Source organism: Lampetra planeri, chromosome 4, assembly GCF_965212315.1.
Source record: "Lampetra planeri chromosome 4, kcLamPlan1.2.h2, whole genome shotgun sequence".
Classification (NCBI taxonomy): Eukaryota; Metazoa; Chordata; class Hyperoartia; order Petromyzontiformes; family Petromyzontidae; genus Lampetra; species Lampetra planeri.
In genome coordinates, this window is record NC_136110.1 from 22,665,814 (window position 1) to 22,688,225 (window position 22,412).

The following is a 22,412-nucleotide window of genomic DNA, read 5'->3' on the forward strand; positions in this document are numbered from 1 at the left end:
ACGTGTACGCATCTTTACACGAATCTCGGAGGGGGCCCGATCCGCAGAATGGAACGAGCGAATGCCCCTGCGACGACCAGAAGCGCCGCACGTCAATTCTGGAACCAATCGAAGAGTTTAAAACGTCCATGTCAAGCTGCGCCTTGCACTCAGTGGCAGTAAAAGAAGTTTACAATGAAAGTGGGAGTACTTTTGGTCCCTGTACGTAGACACAAACCAGATGCGGCGTTTAGAAAAAATAATAGCTAATAGCTTGTTTAGACTCGGAAGAACGCCGCGCTCTCCTCTGGCTCCTTTCAGCCGCAATGTCTCGCAACGTAATTCCTTTGCTGTCGCTTATACTCCGGTCCCATGTGTGACCAAACTGTAGCGAGAGTTGCTTTCTTTTTGCGTGCCGTTTCATGAGCTGTAACATTACTTGCGCGTGAATGTTATTCGGAAGTGCCATCTTTTACAATTTATTCCAAATAGCGCCTTTGCATGGACCACGGAACTCGAGTTGACCCCCCCCCCACACACCACACCACGTGCGCAATGATTTCGGGCAACTTGGGTCGCCTGCCAGATTTGGCTAGAAGTCTGAGTTATGCCCGAGCAAATTTTGCTTTTTCTGGCTGTGGTCCGGATTTCGATGTCACAATCCGAGTAAGCAGACGCGTCGTCGCCAAACACGGATGTTGTAGGCGACGGGATCGTTCAACTTCACACGTAGGTTATTGACTTTCCCAGCTCACTTGTTAATGCGAGCAACTGGGAATTTCATGGAATTGCCATTGCAAATCGAGTTGTCAGTTGATTTGAGTTTCTGGAAACGTTGGACAAACCCAAGTGAACTCGAGTTGAATTGATTTGGCTATCCATGCACACAAGGCACTACACAGATTGCCGTTTGTCTATTTTGCAATACAACATATGCATATTGTTGATTGCTATTCTCAAATGTGCATCATGCCCTCTGTTATATAGTAAGTGTTCTGTATTCTGTAATGGTTCACACCCCTGAACATTTGATGAAATTACTTGATTCAGGGTTGGCATTGTTGGCAGAAATCGATTATTTCTTGAACATTGTGGTGCATTTCTCAGCCTCTAGTGGCTGCAGACGTCACACAACCCCATTACATACAATGCATAAATATCTAAAACGTCGATACGTGCGCGCACATTTTGACACTCATCGCGACCTTCGTAATTTATACATAGAAAATTAATCGCATCGTCGCAACCTGAATTTTAATGCTCGAATGCAAAACGACCCTGGAAAGGAAGTTCAGCAGTTGGCCGTTACTGTGACCGATTCCCTTCTGCCGGTGTCTTGCGGTTTCTGCTCGCGTTTCCGATTTACGTGGCCGTGAAATGATGGCGTGTCTGATGCCTTCCATTGTCTCCGCATTTACGGCTGCCCGGCGCTGCCGCCGCCGTTTTAGAGCGGTCATCACAGCCACGGGTTACAGCGCGCCCCTTCACTGCGACACGCAGCGCCCGTCGGAGTGCGGCGTGCACAATACACGTTGGGCTCTCTCGCTGAATGGGGGAGCTTCGCCCCGCTGTGGTAATCCCATTGGCACAATAGCTGGCGTGGCTAAACAACAAACCCTTAGCCTCGCAGAAAGCAACCCGCCGCTTTAACCCATCCGCGCCAGTAAACCTCTAACAAACTCCATTCACTCGGGGCCCAGACTTTTCTCGGAAGCCGCAGCTGTGGCCGCGTTTGTCTTTTGTTTTACGCTCCGAGCTGCTGTAATTGCCTTCCTTCTTTAACTCCTTCAGGGGTATTCCTATGCGCCGGGCCATGCATGTGTCAGTGATCAAGCACACTGCCACTATTAACTTAGCGTCGGCCCAAAAAAACAGCCAGCCTGTTTGTTCAGTTGTCCAGGTCATTAGCCGCCTCTTGCTGTGCTGCCCCTGCACTTAGCGTAATGTCGTCCTTGTGTTTCTTATTAACCGCTGCCGCTGCTGTGCTTTGTAGAGTGAGGCCGTGGTGGGGTGTCGGTGGGGTGTAGGCTGGCCGGGCGGGTGGGTCTCATCTCTGCCCGGCTTTAAAATGCACCAATTATGTGCGGTGCTCACCACAAAGTGTCACAGCGGTGAGCACTTCCCGTATGGAGCTTTTTTTTTGGGGGATGTGAATCATGGGATATTTTATCTTTCCATTATAATCATTTGAACAGTGAAACGCCCAATAATCCAGGAAGATGGTTCTCAGTAATGAGCCGTTGTTTGAATGTGACTTGTACAAATACACCACGAGTACATTCGCCTTGATTGGCAAAGTTGATGATGAATCCTTCGTTCGCAAGCTTGACTATCCAGACTTTTGGAAGTGCGCACAAATTAAATGTTAACAATACGTTTGTGTGTACTTATATTCTCTCGGTAAAGCTTCGCTTGATTACAACGCTTTCTTTCAAGGCCTGTCCCGATCGCTCCTTGGTGAGCGTTTTTTTGCCGATGTAAATATTTAATCTGTCGATATAAATATCCAGGGGAAGGGCGGTTGTTTGTGTGTGGGTCTTTGTACGTATGAGGGTGTGTGTGTCTGGACTGTGAAAAGGGCGCCTTCTACTCTAATACAAGTGTCTATGCCGCTGGAACTCATCTGGATGCCCAGCGCACGTCGCTGCAGACACGAGCTGTTACTGTAGGGGCTTTCATTAAAATATAGCGTGTCTCTGTACTTTAATAGGTCCTCCCGCTGCTATTTTAACATCCTGTAACTCTAATACTGCCGTGTCGCTTGCTCGACTGCAGCCTTTGCTAATCACGCCGTCTGCAAAACAAAGCACGTTCTTGTGTCAGCGCGGAGTAAAAAAAAAACGCGTCCAAAATAAAACGTGAAATCGTTGATATTTAAGTGCGTGAAAATGCATTTATTAATTGATGTTGCGTATTTATTTTTCGGACAAAGTTGAACAACGTCGAGCGAATTTACTCCTGGCGCGGTGGGGCGGGCGCGTGTAATGAATACGTCGCGTTGATCGACGGGGCTCCAATGTTGCGAAATTTCTGAAAAAGCGTGCCAAGAAATATGCAAATAAGATCCAGAGTGATTATCGGCAAAAACACGTGGAAGGTTTAATAATACTGCCGGCAACCTCCAAACACGACCTTTGTTAAAACGAATTACCGAGGAGGTGCCCTTGAAACGTTTAATAACACAAGCGCCGCTAATTTTGCAAGGTTTGGTCGAACGTAACGCGATGCAGATGGCCGATTACTTAAATGTAGAGATGGGTAAGAGACCGCTGGAGTTTTCCACGCGCGCGCACACGCACACAGCCGGGCCCCGCTCACTGCCCTCTCCCTTAGGGAATGCTAAGGAGCAAAACAAACAAAGGCCCCATTTAGAATAAAAAAAATAAAAGTGAAAACTTTTGCTTTGCACGGTAGTTACTGACTGACGCGGCCGCTCTACACCTTCGCAAAATAATTCTAACAGATTCCCGACGTGACGAATGCAAACGTCAATTTATTGCACGTTCTGCAGAGTCATATTTGCCCCCCCCTCCACCCCTCATTTTTTTTTAGAAAAACTAAAAACCACAACACCGCGGAACCCCTCCTCTAAACTGAGTTGATGTTGGAGGATCATCGGGACGGATTCTTTTTTTTTTAAATCCGTGTTTATCCATGCAAATGTTCTCATTGTATCTGTGCAGTGGAGAACAGATGAGCATGGATAATTGGATGCATGTGCCACCCACGTGCAGGTGATACCCTCTTATCTGTGCAAATGCTCTGATAATGGGATGAATTTGCTACCACCTCCGGGTAGACTCCGCTAATCTGCACAAAGGCACTCAGATAATATCAAGAATTGTCACGTGGATAATGGGAGCCTGCACGGATCAATGCTGGGGCATGGATAATCAGGAGTATCCGATGACAATGGGTTTTCAACCTCCAGGATCTCCGCAGTGCTGGCTTGGTCCCGAGCCCGTGGAAATTTCCTGCTTGAGCCGACTGGCCACCTTTCCCACAAAGCACGAGAGCATCTCTACATCTGTTTCTCCATTCGTTTTAAGGTCACCCTGTACAGAGGCACAGTGTACAGTCCCAAGTAAAGTGGAAGGGGGGGGGGAGAGAGCGAGCAGCATAAGGGTTTGTGGCTGGCAGACACTTCTCTCGACACCCGGCGCGCGCAAATGCAGAAACCCGTAGGGCGGCACGCTCGCTTGAAGAAAAAAACCCCGAGCGACGCCAAACCGAGGGCCACGGACCAGGGCAGCCCCTTGCCCGAGCAGCTCCCACTCGCTCGCGCACGAAGGGTGACCGGAACCCGTGCGATGGTTCATGCTCCTCGACGGGATCGGCGAGGTATTTGTGGTTCATTTGTAGCGAGCGCTTCGTGTGCGATGAGTTGCGACCTTAGCAATGTATTCGTTCGGCATCCGGAAGCCAAACGTAGCTCGGCGAGCACCGGACGGTTTGTTGGGGGGACGGTTTGTTGGGGGGGCGGCCACCGCTTTGATTCGTGGCGCAATTCTGCGCAGCCTCCAAGAGTGCCCAGCCGCGACGGCTTCAATACCGCGCTGGGCCAACTTTGTTTCAGAGGGGTGGTGGTGGGGGAGGGCGTCGGAGGTGAACGAGGGCTCTCCTCACGCTGGCTCTCTGCAGCCTGTTGTAAACGAGCAACGAGTGAATGCGACGGGAAACGTTTTGAAAGTAATAAACGAAGGGATTATTCAGTGGTAGATTTTCCCACCGTATATATCATTGCCATACGTACACTGCGTTTGATTTGTCACAGTGCATCACGCATGCTCAAGCAGGTTCATGTATACTGCTTGCGTATGAAATATAAGTGCAAGCTTCATATCCTAACTGAATAGGTTGATTCAGTCGAATAATTGTAGTTCATATGTGGAAGCGTAATTAAAACCTCGAATTTTTACCTAAATCTATACATTGTGAATGTAATTTTGGCTGTGCTCAACTAACCTTTTTATATATATAAGAAAAATGAACAAAGGCTGACCTAGCCGTGGATTTTGTGCCGCAACATTGACAAACCAAAGCGGTCAATCGTTTCCGCCCCCCCCCCGCCCCAAGTCGGCACAATTTTAACCGCGTGATTATAAAAAAAAATTCTGAATTTCTCACCAGCCATAAAGTTGTGCTGGCGCTGCAGAACAATAACGAGGGCGTGCGCTGAAGCGCGCATGGCCCCCCTTGCTCTTCCCCGTGGCAAAGAAAGACGCGTTGGCTGGCGCCTGTCATTTTTTTTTCTCTTCTGGCAAACGGCAGAGCACCCGAGCCGCGCGCCAGCCAGATCGGTCACGCACGCCGCGCGGCCGCTATAATTAACACTTTTACAAGTGACTTGTGGGACGTCGCACACGAAGCAATGTGCTAATCCGCGCTCGCGCCGGTTTTACGCGGCCGCGTTTACACGGCGGGATTACACGCCGCCAGTGACGACGTTACTGGAATGAGCCATCGGGGTTTAGCAGGCACGGAAAGGGTGTCTTTTGCCAAAGCGATAAATAACATCTGACAATTACGATTGCCAGATGATGTTTCGCACATCTGGCCACGGTTTACATTGGCAAGCGGTGTATTTATGGAGATTTCTTTCACGGTTGATTGGCCCCCAAATATAGGCCGAGGAGCAACGGAGGCTTGTAGGTACCATAGTACATTTGAAATTTGAGCTGGTTTTAAAGTAAGGTTTTAATTAATGCATGAATCCGTAAAGTTACAGCTGGTTCCAGTAATACGTCCACTTGCATTGTTACAGAAAGACCAAAAGAAAATCACTGGAAATGTTTTCCCCAGGAAGGCTTCGTTGAGTCTCAAGACTCGCTTAAAAAAAATATATATATTGAGATTGTTTCGCTGATGCCATTTTGGCATATGGGAGGAAGCCGGAGTACCCAGAGAAAACCCACAGATACATGGAGATAATACTCCACCTTTCCATTTTCTGGCCCACCTCCATGACGATGGCAATGATGACGATGCTGATGACATTTTTCCCATCTTATATGTAAGTCTTTACCAAACAAACAAATAGGAATCTATAAAGAACCGTTTGAGTGTGTGTGTTTAAAACATCATTATTTGTATTAGTTAATCCATATTTATCTAAAAAATCACACGCATTTAGTTCAAAGGCCCCTGTGTACACGAGCGAAAACCTCTCAATGTTTTTGCTGCATGAAGAGGGGACCCCCTTGCCAATGAAAACAATTGGCTGAAAGTTATCGTGAGCATTTTTGGGCGATGTGTAAAGCTCTCGTCAAATGAAATTACCTCCTTGATGGCAGCGCGGTCAAATAGCAAAGCTAACGCGTTGAAGTCGGCGCCTTCCCATTGTAAAAGTGCCAGCCAGCGTTTTCCCCTTTTACCGGAGCTGCGATTACAACGCGCCTAAATGGGAATGCTCATTTTCTCTGCTCATTCAATATTGCCTGCGTGGCTTCTTTTCGGAACGTCCACGCAGTATTTTCTCACGCGTTTTGCCTCGTCCGGTTAATTTTCGAACCCATTTGTAATTCATTTTACAAGCTCGACCCCGGATTCTCGGGATTATGAAATGCTCCAGAAATTAAGACATGGCCCCAAAACCTGTAGCCAGTGTCAATAATGTTACACAAATCTGGTCACGACAAGACAAAGATCCCCCGCATAGCCTTAGCAAACCGTTCGAGAAAGTTCTGTTAGCGCACTTTACGCACCTACGATTAGCACGGTTGACTGTACGGTGCGAAAGAAGTCCCATGAATGGTTTATCGCACTCGGGTGACTTGTTTTGGAGACGCAGCATGCTAACCCCTGCACTGCCGCTCCGCTGGCCACACACAGTGACACACGCGCACACACACACACACCTACACACACACACACCTACAACACACACACACACCTACACACACAAACCTACAACAAAGATCTACCGCAGCCTTTCAACATTGGGCTTTTCATATGGAGGTCCCTGACATTCTCCGGTTTAAGGTACAGATGGATTCCATTTCTGTTCCAGATGCCACCATGAAAATTTTAATATTTGAATATTTCGTACATATATGGGGGGGTGGGTGGGGGGGAGGCAGTGGGGGTCAGAATCCATTGTTTTAAAATACAGCGCTGTGGAGATGGGAAAGAGTATCTTAGCAAGAGTATCTTAACAAAAGTATCTTATCAAGAGTATATTTCACTCGGAGAATACGGTAAAAATCACGACGATCTCATACAGTGCCCTATCATGGCGAAGCCATTCCAGGCGAAATCAATTCTCCACACATCACTCAACACGCACAGTAGCGCACGTCTAGCGGGCACAACGGAGCCACGTTATGACGATAACACCTCGGAGCCGATGCGGCAGTCACTTGTCGTCGTCGTTGTTGGGGCAGTCACTTGTCGTCGTCGTTGTTGGGGCAGTCACTTGTCGTCGTCGTTGTTGGGGCAGTCACTTGTCGTCGTTGTTGGGGCAGTCACTTGTCGTCGTCGTCGTTGTTGGGGCAGTCACTTGTCGTCGTCGTCGTTGTTGGGGCAGTCACTTGTCGTCGTCGTCGTTGTTGGGGCAGTCACTTGTCGTCGTCGTTGTTGGGGCAGTCACTTGTCGTCGTCGTCGTTGTTGGGGCAGTCACTTGTCGTCGTCGTCGTTGTTGGGGCAGTCACTTGTCGTCGTCGTCGTTGTTGGGGCAGTCACTTGTCGTCGTCGTCGTTGTTGGGGCAGTCACTTGTCGTCGTCGTTGTTGGGGCAGTCACTTGTCGTCGTCGTTGTTGGGGCAGTCACTTGTCGTCGTCGTTGTTGGGGCAGTCACTTGTCGTCGTCGTTGTTGGGGCAGTCACTTGTCGTCGTCGTTGTTGGGGCAGTCACTTGTCGTCGTCGTTGTTGGGGCAGTCACTTGTCGTCGTCGTTAGGGCAGTCGCTTGTTGCTGTCCTCGTTGGACGCTCTGCACGCGACTCGGGTGCAGCGTTTCTCCCCGCCACCTACGCAGCCCTGAGCCCCTCCCCCCCCCGCGGTTTCGCACTGCCACCCACCCCGGTGTCGTGCCCAACCCAAAGTGCCCCCACCACCCACCCACCCACCCCCTTTGAACCCGCCTAAATCCCATGGCTGGCACGCGGCGTGTTCCTTGACCATGCGCTCGCTCGCTCTCTCTCTCTCGTTGGGCTAAAAGCCCTTTCTCAGACGTGGACAGCGCCTTGAGACAAAGTAAGTGGGGTTGGGGGGGGGCTGTTGAACGCATAATCCACTCGCTGCTGGTGGTGTCCAGACTGTGTCTCACCAAAGCCACGGCATTAAAAGCCACTGCGCAAAGTGGCAGAGCCTCGTGTGCAGTTGTCTTGGAGACAGACCGAGCATTGGCAAAGGCGATGATGGCAGTGCGAACCACAGAGTGTGAAAGTAATTTTTTTTTGTATTCGTTATCGTCGGGGCACCAGTGTTGGTGTTGACATTCCCTACGGTTCACTGTTTTGGAGAGAGGAGACTACAATCACGCAGCTTACCATCGGTGGAGTTACCCTAGCACGTGACCTTGCCATCGCTGTCTTCGTGACCTTGTATTTTATCTGCAAGCACGCCGTTAGGGAAAAAAAGGGGCTCAGAATTCCAGAGGAAATGTATTTTTGTTCACAGTTTGTTTAAAATTTCGCTTTCAGTGTTTTTCAGTGAAGTAATTGCACAGGTTGGCCAGTGAGCCTTCCCTGCCCAATCAAAATTTGTATTCTTATCATTCAAAATTTTTAGAAAAGTAAGCGGGCTTATGCCGGATGACATCGCAAGAGGTGGTGATATTTGATGGTCAAAAATAATAATGTAGTGGCCACCAAGGAATGGAATTGGTCTGAGAAGATTTGCCCCGCAAGGAGATGGAGCGATGAAATCGGTTCATGTACAGGTGCTGGGTGGATTTAAAAAATCGCAGGTTCATTCGAGGCGATGACAGCGTAGGGAGGCCTTCATCCAGTCGTGGATTGATCATGGCTGTAGATATCCTGACCAATCTCACTTTTGCTGACAGTTGGAATATGTTCTCTCACCGATGTGCTCCTCCTTCCATGTCAGCCACATTGCAATTCCTGGCACGAATTTTCACTTGGTACACTCATACTTTTTTGTTGCACACAATGGCTTTTTACCAAGGTACAACATCTTTCTTTGCAAAAAGAACGACTGCTTGGTAGTTTCAAATGTGGCCCGCATGTGGCAATGTTTATAGGTTTCTGGCCTTGTGTTGGTGCTGGCCATCATTGAGTCAGTCCATGTGTCACGGTCGTTGCTTAGGGAAAGAAAAAACACCCTGGTGTTGGTTATAATTTATAATAAATTGTAAAACCCTGTAGGGAAAGGTCACAGAGTCATATTTCAACCTTTCATTTTGGCGTATTAATCCACCGCAGTCTTCGCACACAACTGCTGGTGTCACAAACATTGCGTCGATACGCTCAGTGTGCAACCTGAGACTCGGAAAATGAATTTCACAGTCGTTCAAAACGTCGTCGTCATCGTCGTCGTTCTCATTATGAGCCATGGTCTTGCCACGGCTCCCCACACTTTTGCCATCTGTCATGATTTTGCGATGCTGGAGTTCTTTTTCGTGAGCCGATCTCATCGCCGATCAAAAAGCTAAACTGTTTTTTTATTTTACCAGGTAAGGCTCAGCGTTATATAGCTCTTTTTCAGAAGCGACCTGGCCACAAATGAAAGCTCAAAACAGTGGCTCATCATGTGGAACTTTATAGCAGTCAAATAATCTAAACGCACGCTTCTAAATGTCGAGAGAAAAACCGGAGGACCCGGATAAAAATCCACACCACCACGGGGAGAGAGAACGCAATCTCCAAATATACAAAAGGTGTCAGGGTCGAGATCGGACCCACAACCTCCTGTATATTAGGCGAGGTAGTTAACATCTCACCACCGTGGCACCCATCACTACATCTCCACAGTTTTCGTGTTCTTGGGCGCGTGCTGTCCCTTGGTTGCCGTTCCAACACCAGTCCCGTCTATTGGTCATAATCTTCAGCGAAGTGTCCTGTACGAAACCCACTTACCTTTCTAATTGGACCGCACCTCCAATTAACACGGTTGGCTACGTACGGTGCGAAAGAAGTTTGGCATGCATGCATACGTTGAATGATGTCTCTGATTTGTACGTTTCGGTAGTTCTGTTTAACCATCTGGGCTAATGCTTGCAAGAAAAAAAAACTTCGAATGAATGGTTGGATGAACGGGTATGCAGATGCACGAAGATATGAGGTCAATGACCCTCGATGGATTGGCAGGACTAGAAATAGACTCCATGGCATTGTAACGGCAAACAGGTGTCTGGCCACGCTGGGCTGCACAGAACAATTTTTAGCATCGGGCACTGAGCAGGCGACACTTGTGTTACATTGCCCTCAATATCCAACGTGGCAGGTGGGGTGCCGCTCGTTCAGCGAGCCCTTCTGGAACCGGCAAATGAGATAGGAAGTTTGTACTGTTGGTGCTTTTGCATCGCAAAGCACCGACAGTACAAACAGCCATGAGGGATGGTCTCCACATTTTTGTAAATCATCATGCTCGACATTAATCATCACCAACAGCCACGATCAACACACGCTGTTGGATGAAGGCCTCCGCGAGCCATCACCGACTGCCGGTTACCCTGCGATGTAATGATCTATATAGCATCTGCACACGAGCTGATTTCATCCCTTTATCTCCCCCGGAGGATGTTCCATTGCTTGGATATAATAGAAGAGTTTATTTTTTCTTCTCACGAAGGCCATTCTGTGTCTCACTGCTCTGTGTGAAGAGGGCATTGGGCGAATTGTTAGATTCATCTTATTGCTGAGTGCCATTGCGTGCGGCATAAAAAGTTAGAAACAAACTGCATATTCAAATAAAACTGCACAGTCCAAGTTATTCAGAGTGAAAGCTTAGGGTGCAGTTCAGTTTCCGGACTATTTCTGTATGCATATGTATGTTGAACTTCTTTCACACCGTACATAGCCAACCGTGCTAAAAAAAAATACTTGTGTTATTTTAAATTGTAAAAGAGACGCAGTACCCATGAAGAATTGGATGTCTTTATTTACATACACTGTGTTAAAATTATACATGGCATGACATCGCCATGAGAGTGCATTACATTTGCATTAACGAAAGGATGTTGCGTCAACTGTGCGAATTTAGTAATTTATTTCCAGCTATCCTGTGTCACATCTGCTAACAACCACAGAAAACATTATGCACGTGTTTACTAAAATAACAATGAAGTCATTGCAAAAAGAGAGTGCTGGAAGGTTCGCTTTTTTTTTTACTCCAAATCTGTATTATTCTATAATTGTGCCCAGCCACAACATATAAACATGTGCATAAACATGACCGCGAACATCAAATAAGGCTCGTTGGCTGCAGATCTTGGATAGGGCACGTAGCTTAAGTTCATACGCGTAACCATAATGAATCCAGCACTGCTCTGAGTGTGCTCTTGCCTGCCCCGCATTAATAGACCCTGTGTGCCTTGCCTCCTTTGGTTGACCCTGTTTCAGGTTGATTTCATGTAACCAGGGTGAGAACTCAAGAGAGACCAGAATAGGAGTCTCATTTGCAATACTGACCTGGGTCACCGAAAAAAAACAACAGCAAAACAAATAAATTACTGAAGCAAAGAGAACGGAGCACAAAACCAACTGCGCATGTGCTTTGAGTTTGAAGTATGTATCAAAGTGTCATTCGTGTGAGGAATCGCAAGACTGCACAATTCACAAAAATTTCGGCCAATTAAATGAAGAGTATTTATATTTGTGGGAGGCATTGAGAGCACCTGGAGAAAACCCACGTGTACATGGGACAACACTTCCCAATACACACGTGGTACAAGGTGATATTCGTCCACATTTGCTGTACTGCCTTCTCCTGGGCGAGCCACAGTGGCTCCTGGACGCCCAGAGTTTCCGCGATCCACCAACCCTAGCTGCCTCCACGACGCTGGATTACAAGTCACGTGTAGTGCCGGATGATGCTAGTGCAGGGCCTGTAGCATATGTTATAAAGGGGCCCTAAATAATACAAAAAATGTAAACGCAGATGTTTTACTTGCACAGTAAGGTAATTGTCCATTTTCATTTGCTATACAGCCAGATAATACGACAAATCGCTAACCTTAAACACCAAGTCGTTCATAAAAGTTGAAGGCGGTATAGTACTATAGTAATAGAGAAAGTGCAGAATCACTGAACCGGAATTGATAGCTTGAAAGTGTTTAGGGGCGGGGTCCTTGAACGTGCGGGGCCCGTAGCATATGTAGCCACTTGTGCTATGAGGATAATCCGGCACTGGTCACGTGCACAGCCACAACCGCCCCACCGCTTTGTTAGACACACAAGTGTATAACGATTATTATTTTTAATCACGGACACCTACAATTTTTTTTTATATATATTCATAGACAGAGGGAAAATATAATGATGCTTTACTGGGGATAATGTGATGGTAATATTAGAGGCACCTAAGTGGTTTCCTCTGACATGAATGTTAATGTTGCTAACACACACACACCGAAATGTACCAATGCATAATACCCAAATTCATCCAGTCAATTCTGGTGAGTTAATGTGGGTAGATATTGCTCGGTATATTTAGCATTTGCAGGCGTGTAAGGTTCAGAGTTGCTCATTAATATATTTCCATTGGCACATCATATTCTGAAAGCTGGCCTGTGTACATTCCTCCTGCAAAGCATTACTATCAAACAGTCTAGAATTTCCCTGGACTTCCAATTGCTTTTCGCAGTCAAGCCCAAGTAAATCGAACTGGGAATCTCATGCTCAGCATGAGATGGGGTATTTTCGTTCGCTCGCTTGATTTCAGACGCGGCGAGGCTTTAACTGGAGCTGATCGAGCACCTGGTGCCTGGCGCAAGCGAGCGTGGAAACGTGAGCGCCGATCTTACAGGTGCCGAGAGAGAGAGAGAGAAAATGTTGGACGGCAACGGAAAATGATGAAGGGGAGCATTTCGAACTGGTCGGCACGTCGTACAGTGGGAAATGTAAAACTGTAGATTGTATAATGGCCTGTCTCAAAGCGTTCTGTCGGCCAAGAATCGCTAATCCATTGTGTTTTTTATTAGGATCCCGCTAGTCTGCTGAGTTATGCGCAGATGCTCGAGCATAAACGCGTGATCTCCACGCGGTGATTTTTCCAGACATTGAGGTAAAGTTGGTGCTCGAGTGAGCAATATGGCAGATTTTATCTGTTGCTCCGGTGGCCCCTGGGCCGGTGATGAACATTTCACATTCTCGTAGAAGAAACTGATCTCTCTGAAAAAATATAACCACGTTTTACTTCCCACAGTGGTAGGACTTATTTTCATCATTGTCATCAGTGCTTATTTTAGGAATCCCAAATGCCCTGTGGGATGGCGAAGAGATGGCAGTGCAGAAATTACCTTTCAGTTTGTATCCCCTCTTATGCGTGGCTTTTCTCCAGGCACTCTGCTTTTCCCGCACGTGACACTAGCCAATCAATCGTGATTTAAAGCTTTCGTGACTGCAGGAATCCATACTCTTTGGTTATTTCGCTGGCCCCACCCTCTTGCCCGATACGGCAACCCCCCCTCCCTCCCCCCCCTCCCCCCCTCTCGTGGTCAATATAATGCCTAGTCCACAGCAGTCTGATTCTCTCACCTTAGACGGTCGCTTGTTGTTGCGATCGAAACGTCGTGATCTATAATTGTTTCTACCTACGTGACTTTACCGAAAGAACCAAAGAGTATACTAACCACTCATTCGTGTAATGGGCCAAACGCCCTAAATGCAAAGCTCACATTCCGAACGAAACGTCACGTCTCGGATAAAAAGTTGGATTGCGAGCATATTTTTTCAGCGCACTGGCGGTGAACTACACCGATCGGAGTTGGTGAATCAAAAACTTTCAGAACGTGACAATTTTCACAACGTCTGCAAGTTGCAGGGTGGGGTCCCGTTCACCGCTGAATCTCGGAACGCGCAAGCGGTTAGCGTTAATTTTATTTAGAGAGTCATAGCGTCGTTGTTTTTAAAGACGTTGTATTCGCCGCAGAGAACTTTAGCGACACGAACTGCACTCTATGATAGCTACCGCCAAACTGTGCCGCATGTCCTTCTCGCTTGACCTTGTGGGAGCCTCGGTAGAAAAATTTACGAATTTGGGCCTAACCCAAAAATAGATCAATCGGCTGAGCCTACCCCAGAAACAGCAACCGAACTCACACACTCCAAAGCGTTCACCAGGCGCTCCGATGGTGAATGTAGAGAGGACAGGACCTCAAATGCACACCCGTCTCCCCCGAGCAGCCCGGCACCTCCGATTAGCTCGGTTGGCTACGTACGGTGCGAAAGAAGTTCAACATACGTACAGCTCGGCTTAATTTGTGGTGAGGTCGCTTCTGAAAAACAAGTTAATTTACTCGGTGGGCTTTACCTGGTAAGATTTTTTTTTAGTTTTACGTGGATATTTTCGAGTGATTTGTTTACCTTTCGTATACTTTGCACTCCTATCGTGTTGTTGTATTGTATGTCTTCGTCACGTTCTGACCCGCCCCAACTAAGATATCTTTGAAAACGAGCTTTGTAGCTTATCGGATTCCTCCAGTGTAAATAATAAATATTCTGATTCTGAGTTACCAACCCACCGGCTTTTGAACCCAAAAGCATGGCTTTCAAACCGCTTGAAAGGAGGAGGCTAATATGCCATAATTTACCATTTCCTAGGGGAATGTGACCTCAGATTCCCCGGGAGAGGGTCTGTCTTGATTCATGTTTTTCTACTGACGAGTTGTGAACTCTGTTGGACCCTTTCCTTGTTCGTCGACGGGGTAGGGGAGCCGCTCAAAGGGTTAACGTTTAGATCGAGAGAGCCTGGCGTGGCATCGTCTCACTTTGAAGCCCTCGCACTCGTGAATAATATTCTTGGTTCTTTCGGTAAAGTCACGTAGAAGGGAAATAATAAAATAATAAAAATAAAACAATAAAATTCTCACGACGTTTCGATTGCAACACAAGCAATCATCATCAGGTGTGAAACCCACAGTAATAATTTTTTTGAAAAAAGTGGCGTTTTTTTTCTTTCACCTGAGGACGGCTGCTTGCGTTGTGGCCGAAACGTCGTGAGAATTATTTTATTATGTTTTATTTTTATTATTTTATTATTTCCCTTCTACATAACTTTACCGAAAGAACCAAGAAGATGAATCCCTGCAGTCACGAAAGCTTTAAATCGAAATTTAAGCTAAACTTTTCATTTTACCAGGTAAGGCCCGATGAGCTCTATAGCTCTTTTTCAGAAGCGATCTGGCCACAAATGATAGCTCAAGAACGTGGCTTATCACGTGCAAAATGTATAGCAGCCAAATACTCTCAGCGCATGTTGATAAATGAGGAGGGAAAAACTGGAGGATCCGGAGAAAAATCCACACGACCACGGTGAAAGAGACGTGCAAACTCCAATTATACAGCAGGCGTCAGGCTGGGAATCGAACCAACGATCTCCTGCATACTCGGTGAGGGCGTTAACATCTTGCCAACACACCACTCCTCCCTCGGCCAGGCAGGGGAGTGACTGCGCGAGTTCCTGAACCCGCACATTTGCGCTGCCAACTCGATCGGACAAAATTGCGACAGGCATCACGAACTTGGCGGTGCACTTGCATGCGTGCCTGCCTGCCTGCCTGCTTTAAGTGTTATTTATTTGAATCGTGAAGGTAAAACCGCCCAACAATAAGCCGGTAGCCGCATTCAGCGCCGATATTAAGCACACCTGGCATGTGACGTTAGAGGCAGTTACACAGACAAAAGCGCCGCTGCAAGAATGACCGCACGCCCTGTGAATTGTGGGAGTGTGTGTGTGTTTGTATGTATGCAGTGTGCATAACAGAACGCACACTAATACGTTGAACGAAGTGCAGCAATTGTTTTTTTTTAAACCTTGAGTGAGCAACATATAAATAATTAATTTATACGTCCTCTCTCTGGGTGGAAAGAAGCGTCGGATAATAAAATAATAAAAATTAAACATAATAAAATAATTCTCACGACGTTTCGGCCACAACGCAAGCATCCGTCCTCAGGTGATGACCAGGTCTGTCGGGGAGACGCTGTTATGTTTTATTATATTATGTTTTATTTTTATTATCTTTTTTTATTATTTTATTACTTTATTACTTCCCTTCTATGTGACTTTACCGAAAGAACCAAGAAGATGAATCCCTGCAGTCACGAAAGCTTTAAATCGAAATTTAAGCATCGGATATTTAAAAAGTCAAATAAATTGGACTAGATGAACAAAGTCAAAGCCTCTGCCTGCTCAATTATGCAGTGGGTCAGCACTTCTTTTAATATTTAGTCCCGAGCTCGTGGTAGTAAGTCCATAATCCCATGGCATGAGCCAGCATATCCATAGGATAGACACTGTTGACTTCAAACCAAGTGGTGCTTATTTTTTATCAATAAGGGAGGGATGTAAGTCTGAGTCAACCGATATGAGTTTCAGTAAATGTCCAGCTTCCTATGTTTGATCATAAATGCGGCGACCTGTGTGTTGGTCTGTGTCTTTGTGTTATCGTTAGCCCTATTATTTGACGTAAAACAAATCGCCGGTGTGAATCTCAGAAAACGTCATGATTACAATGTACTCTAAAAGTCCAAACAATACAAACAACACTCTCAATAACCAAATACAGACATGATGACATAGCGATGACTAAAGCATTCTAAAACAGCAAAGTGCATTTAATTGTTTTACCAGGTCACTTTATGCCCTCTTAGCACTGACCCTGATGTGTCTGCTGTGGTCTCACCCCAGTGTGAAAAGATTCTCTCCCAATGAGTCTTGTGTCCACGTATGAGGCTCGCCCCAAAACGTAGCCAGGGAAGTCTCCCATTAGAGGTTAGGGCTTTGGTGTAGAGTGCTGGCACGGTGGTTGGCACACTGCGCTGTGAACCTGCACAGTCCTGTCCCATGGCTAACACAATTTTCGAGTGATATTTCAGCTGGTCACCTTAGGCCCTTCGTTTACAAACCCGCACTGAGATACGGTCAAACAAACTCCGTCACTGATCCAGAGTTGGGTTGCCTTCAACTAAACAGTCGATTGGCAAAGGGCTGAAAACAATCATCATTATTATTATTTACATCTGTTGCTATATGTACATACGGGCTATGTGAAGGTGGATCGTTTATTTGATGTATACGTGCTTTTTGGGTTCCTTTTGTGCCTGTTAAAGACATTAACTTTAATGGAAGAGTCAAGGATTGGGTAATATTTAAACGGTTATTTGCATGCGTGGTGGTGTTTTTTGATGTCGATAGAGTTAATACTCCTCGAATTAGCACGGTTGGCTACGTATGGTGCAAAAGAAGTTCAACATACACACATACATATGACACTCCAGAAAGTAAGACACACCCCAAATTTGACCCTGGTGTCAATAAATTATTTCCAATGCAACAAAGACAAAGATCCCCCGTACAGACTTAACAGGCTGTTGGGGCAAGTGCGGTTAGTGAGCCCCTATGAAGGTTGGCATGAAACACAAGGGGTGGGTTTCCAGCACCACTCCCTGCCGCTTTGCCCCCCCAGTGGCGATGTTTACTCACTGCACCAAGTACTAATTTAAGGCTGAGTCGACCTAGGGGAGGCCCATAACCGGTTTAATAATTGACACCTAGTGTTGGCCATGAGCGGGAATCGAACTCGGGTCGCAGGGTTGTAGCGCAGCGCGCTAACCGCTACACTATCGCTCCCCCAACACACATGCATTGACACCCGGCTAACAGATTACAACATGCACCTATAACGTTTTTTCTAATGAAGGGAAAAAAAGTGTGTTATAATCCCCAGAATTCGGTGTATATGTAATTGTGTATACGATTATGCTTGTCGCTGTAACTCATTCAGAATAGCGATACATTCAGGATTTTCATCGCGTCTTGGGCTTTAACAGGCAGTGTAACAACATTGACTTTCCCACATTTTAGTTTTGTTCAAATTGCATACATTGATCGTGTTGTTGGCAATCATTGCGCGTGTCGGTAAACTTAACTCATTTTTACACCCGTGCAAAAACTTCTCCTGAACACGGAACTCGGGTAATGCCTCTTTATTTCTGTGGACTTCGTTTTGTATAATTTAAGGGGCCGCACACAGCAGCCTCATTAGATTTACGAAGTCATTGAGACTCTTCACTGAAACGTTTTTCTTTTACGCTCACAGCACATTTACAGTAAAGCAAGCGTCTTTGTTGGTGGCGTTTTCATTGAGCCGTTAAGGGTATTTTTCGTGACCGCTATAAACCGTAAAAGAGTTATTAATGAGGTTGCTTAAGAGTCTGTGTGAATGGGTGCCTTGCTGTGGCAATGAGCTCGCTTATTGGGTGATTTCTTTCAGAAATTATGCGTTTTGGCTCTGTTGTATTTGGCGCTGAGAAATGGTGAATGAGCAGGCGACGAGGCTTTTATTTCCGTTCGCGTTCTGTCACGCACCGTGCCCAAGACCCAAACAAACAGCTCTGCAATAAAAACGCAGTCGCTCATGGCCATCGTCCAAATTGGCACCAGCAAATGCAATTGACATTTGGAAACTTTGCACCGAGTGTCACAACAAGGCCATTCACACTAGGTAATAGCGAAGTTGGAAAACTGGATAAAAGTGTCTCCCTGCTTAAATGGAGTGAGTAGTGGAGCCGAAATGGTGGTGGGGTGAGTCTATAAGATGGATAATGTTGTTAAATGTAAAGGTGGAGCCCTGCAATTGCTTGTGGCGGGATGTTAACTACCTCGCCTGGTATACAGGCGGTCCTGGGTTCGACCCTGACGTATGTATATTTGGAGTTTGCGTGTCTCTCTCCCCATGGTCACGTGGATTCTTCTCTGGGTCCTCCAGTTTTTCCCTCCAAGTTTATAAACGTGCGCTTAGAGTATTTGGCTGCTATAATTTTCCACACGATAAGCCAATTTGTTGAGTTATCATTTGTGGCCAGGTCGTTTCTGAAAAATACCTTATAGCTTAGTGGGCTTTACGTGGTAAAATAAAACTTGTTTCTAGTTCATAAAAAAATATTATGCATCGTTTGTTTATGCCACTGTTGGCAGAAGGGCCGCCACTAGAGAGCCCCTCTAGTGGGTATGTTGGCCTACTCTTCCACTCTAGGTGGGAGTACGCACACTTTATCCCACCACACCCAACCTGATGATTGGCTGTGTTGACAATTTAAGTATCAGTCTTCGTGAGTGTAGCTCCAAGATAGCGTCTATTTAATGCATCTTTTAAAGTATGATTTTATCTCTTAAGATTGGACTGAAGAATAAAACAAAATTCTGGATTGTCTCTGCTGTCTGACCACCATCCATCCTGATTGGCTGGGAGGAAATTGTATAATGGTGACCCTTATTAAAACAAGAGGGTGAGTAATTAACGTGGAATTCTTAGCGTGGATGTGGTGTGCACTCAGAACCAAAGCTGGTTTAACTTTGGGGGAGATGATTAAATTCAGTCGCTGGAACTGCTATTTCGCCATCGCTTGCCCTGCCTGCTGGGCATGTTTGTTGACCACAAATTAAATCCATGTGCCCTGCTCAAGAGAGGTGGCGTGTGGGAAGGGGCGAGTGGTGACAGAGGATTCAGGAGAGCAATATGAATGCAGACGTGGGGAAATGAAAAGCGAATAATTCCGCGAGGACTTATTGAGAGCGAAAGAGGCATCTATAGTGGGAGAAACATTGAGGCGGCAAGAGGGAAGGGGATGGGATATGGAGAGGGCGTCCGATGAGGGTAGGAGAGGTGATGAGAGGGAGATTGAATTCTAAAAAAAGAATTGAGAGCGAATGAGATAAATAATGGGAAATTGAGCAGCGGTTTGGCAATCTGGCGCTCTCTTAAATGTTGGCACTCGCAGTGTGAATGGCTGGCATCGTGGGATTTCTAAAAGGCAATTTTGTATTTTTAAGCCGACCAAGCCACAAATTGAAACTTTCTGCAGACAGAATTACCGAAAAGAAAACGGCACCAGGATTAAACTGTCATATTGTGATGTTGGCCAGATATGCTCTGGCTCTGGATCAAGTGAACGCAATTTTCTGTATTCGCGATCATCCCATATCTATTCCAGGCTGACTTAAGCAATCAGAGAAGTAGCCAGCATCCAGCGCACCAGCATGCAGCGATGTGTTCTTTTTTCGTGAAATTGCCAACCATACACACATTGGTGATACGATGTTGTTTTCCTGACTCGTGTCTTTCTTTTTTTTCACCAGTCTTCTTCAATCTCACAGTCAAGGTTGTGGACAGCACCGCACACGAAACAAAGAAAAACCGAAATCCACGCAGCGTAAGTTGTGAATGCATAAAGATAGTGTTGCGTGACTTTTAATGGTTAAAAATATATAGTTTGGTTCTGACATTATTAGACATGGCCCCAGTGCATTGTCAATGCGTTTTCCCCTTGTTTTTCCACAACTAAACTATAAAAAAACATTTTTCTTCTACCAGGTAAAGCCCACTCAGCTGTATAGCTCTTTCATAAGCGACCTGGCCACAAATGATAGCTCAACGAAGTAGCTTATTATGCGGGAATTTACAGCAGCCAAATACTCTAAACGCACGCTGATTATGACTATGGAGGGAAAAACTGGAGGACCTGGAGAAAAATCCACGTGATCACGAGGAGAACGTGCTAATGAGAAATATACAGCAGGCGTCAGGGTCGGCATCGAACCCCGACCTCCTGCATACCAGGCGAGGTAGATAACATCTCCGAGCCACCGCAGCGGCCAAACGTCCGGGTCTCCACGTGGGCTATCTCACGAAGTCAACCACGAGTGGCAAGTAAAGCGCCCATGGGGCCTTATCCATTGGAATCGTGGCCCTGTGATTAATTGGCCTCCGTTGTTAATGATGCAAAGAACATTCATGAGAGATTATAATGAGGAATTATATATTTTTCTTTTTTGCCTTTTGGTGATAATGTTGTAATTGTGCTGACAGCAGACAACATGTTTTATTCTCTCTCCCCTTTTGGGTTTGCATGGAACTCATTATGGGGGTTTAAGTTCTGGCAGTTGGATAAATTAAAAACACAAATTTTTAAACGAATCGGTCTTTATCAGCCACCACTCGACCAAATTAGTAAATAATGCGTCCACATTTGTGGTCGTTGAAAGTTGTGTTTTAACGAGCACTGATTATTTTGAAACTGATCCCTATTCCCTAATCATGTAATAGAATAAGTGCATTGAATTTATTACAAAAATTGATAAGTTCAAAAGAATAATGTGCACATCTGTGCATTTTTAATAACCCATTTTCAAGTCATTACCTGCATTACACACACACCAATACGGCGTATATTGTATCCCACGTACATCATTATATACCACGCCGGCAAGCACCGTTGGCGACAACCTAATAAGGCTTTTGCGAGTCATTGTGCCACCACTCCAAAGACAAAGGTTCCCCATGTAGCCTTAAAAGACTTGGGCAAGTACTATTAGTGAGCACCTATGGAGGCCAGCATGGCAAACGGTGGAGTGGGTGGCCAGCACCGCGTCCAGCCGCCTTTGTCTCCCCTAATGCTGATGTTTACACAAAGCACAGGTACTGGCTGAATCGTCCAGGTGGAGGTCCAGGACCTGGTTAGGGCACTTTGCTATGAGTCTGGTGACCCGAGTTCAATTCCAGCTCACGACAAACACCGATGATGAACATCTAAACTGGTCCTGGGTCAACCTTAATGAGCACCTTGTGTGGTGCATAAACATTGGCATGGGGGAGACAAAGGCAGCCTGGCATAGTGCTGGCCAAACAACCCCCAATTTTGCGCGTTTGCCAGCCTTAATAATGGACACTATCCCTTGTATTTCTGCCCTTGTGTAGAACGTGTGGCGAAATAAATATCATGCCACGGCTCTCTAAAGACGGTCCGTCCACCCACTTATCCACCCACCCACCCACTCATCTACCCACCCACCCACTCATCCACCCACCCACCCACTCATCCACCCACCCACCCACTCATCCACCCACCCACTCATCCATCCACCCACCCACTCACTCATCCACCCACCCACCCACCCACTCATCCACTCACCCACCTACTCACCCACTCAACCACTCACCCACCCACTCAACCACCCACTCACCCACTCACCCACTCACCCACCCACTCACCCACTCACCCACCCACTCACCCACCCACTCACCCTCCCACTCACCCACTCACCCACCCACCCACCGACTCAGCCACCCACCCACCCACTCACTCACCCACTCACTCACTCACCCACCCACTATAACCTTGGGGTAACATTTCAGGTTTACCAATCTCTCAATCGTAAGGCCAATGGAGGGTGCAAGCCCAGAGATTTGCGAACTAATGGTATGAGACCCCAAGTAACGAGCGCGAACCGCTGGCAGCTGCTCCTCTGCTA

The 22,412-nt window shown here is 46.5% G+C and overlaps 1 protein-coding gene across 6 annotated transcripts in view; it reads left to right on the forward strand.

Moving 5' to 3' along the window:
- The window catches only part of LOC144717847 (extracellular sulfatase Sulf-1-like), a 176,768-nt gene that overhangs the window by 64,701 nt on the left and 89,655 nt on the right, over positions 1-22,412 (forward strand). For all 6 annotated transcript variants that reach the window (XM_078593553.1, XM_078593551.1, XM_078593559.1 and 3 more), the window contains one exon: positions 20,241-20,314. The gene's annotated coding sequence lies outside the window, so the exon portion shown is untranslated. The remainder of the gene's footprint in view (positions 1-20,240; positions 20,315-22,412) is intronic.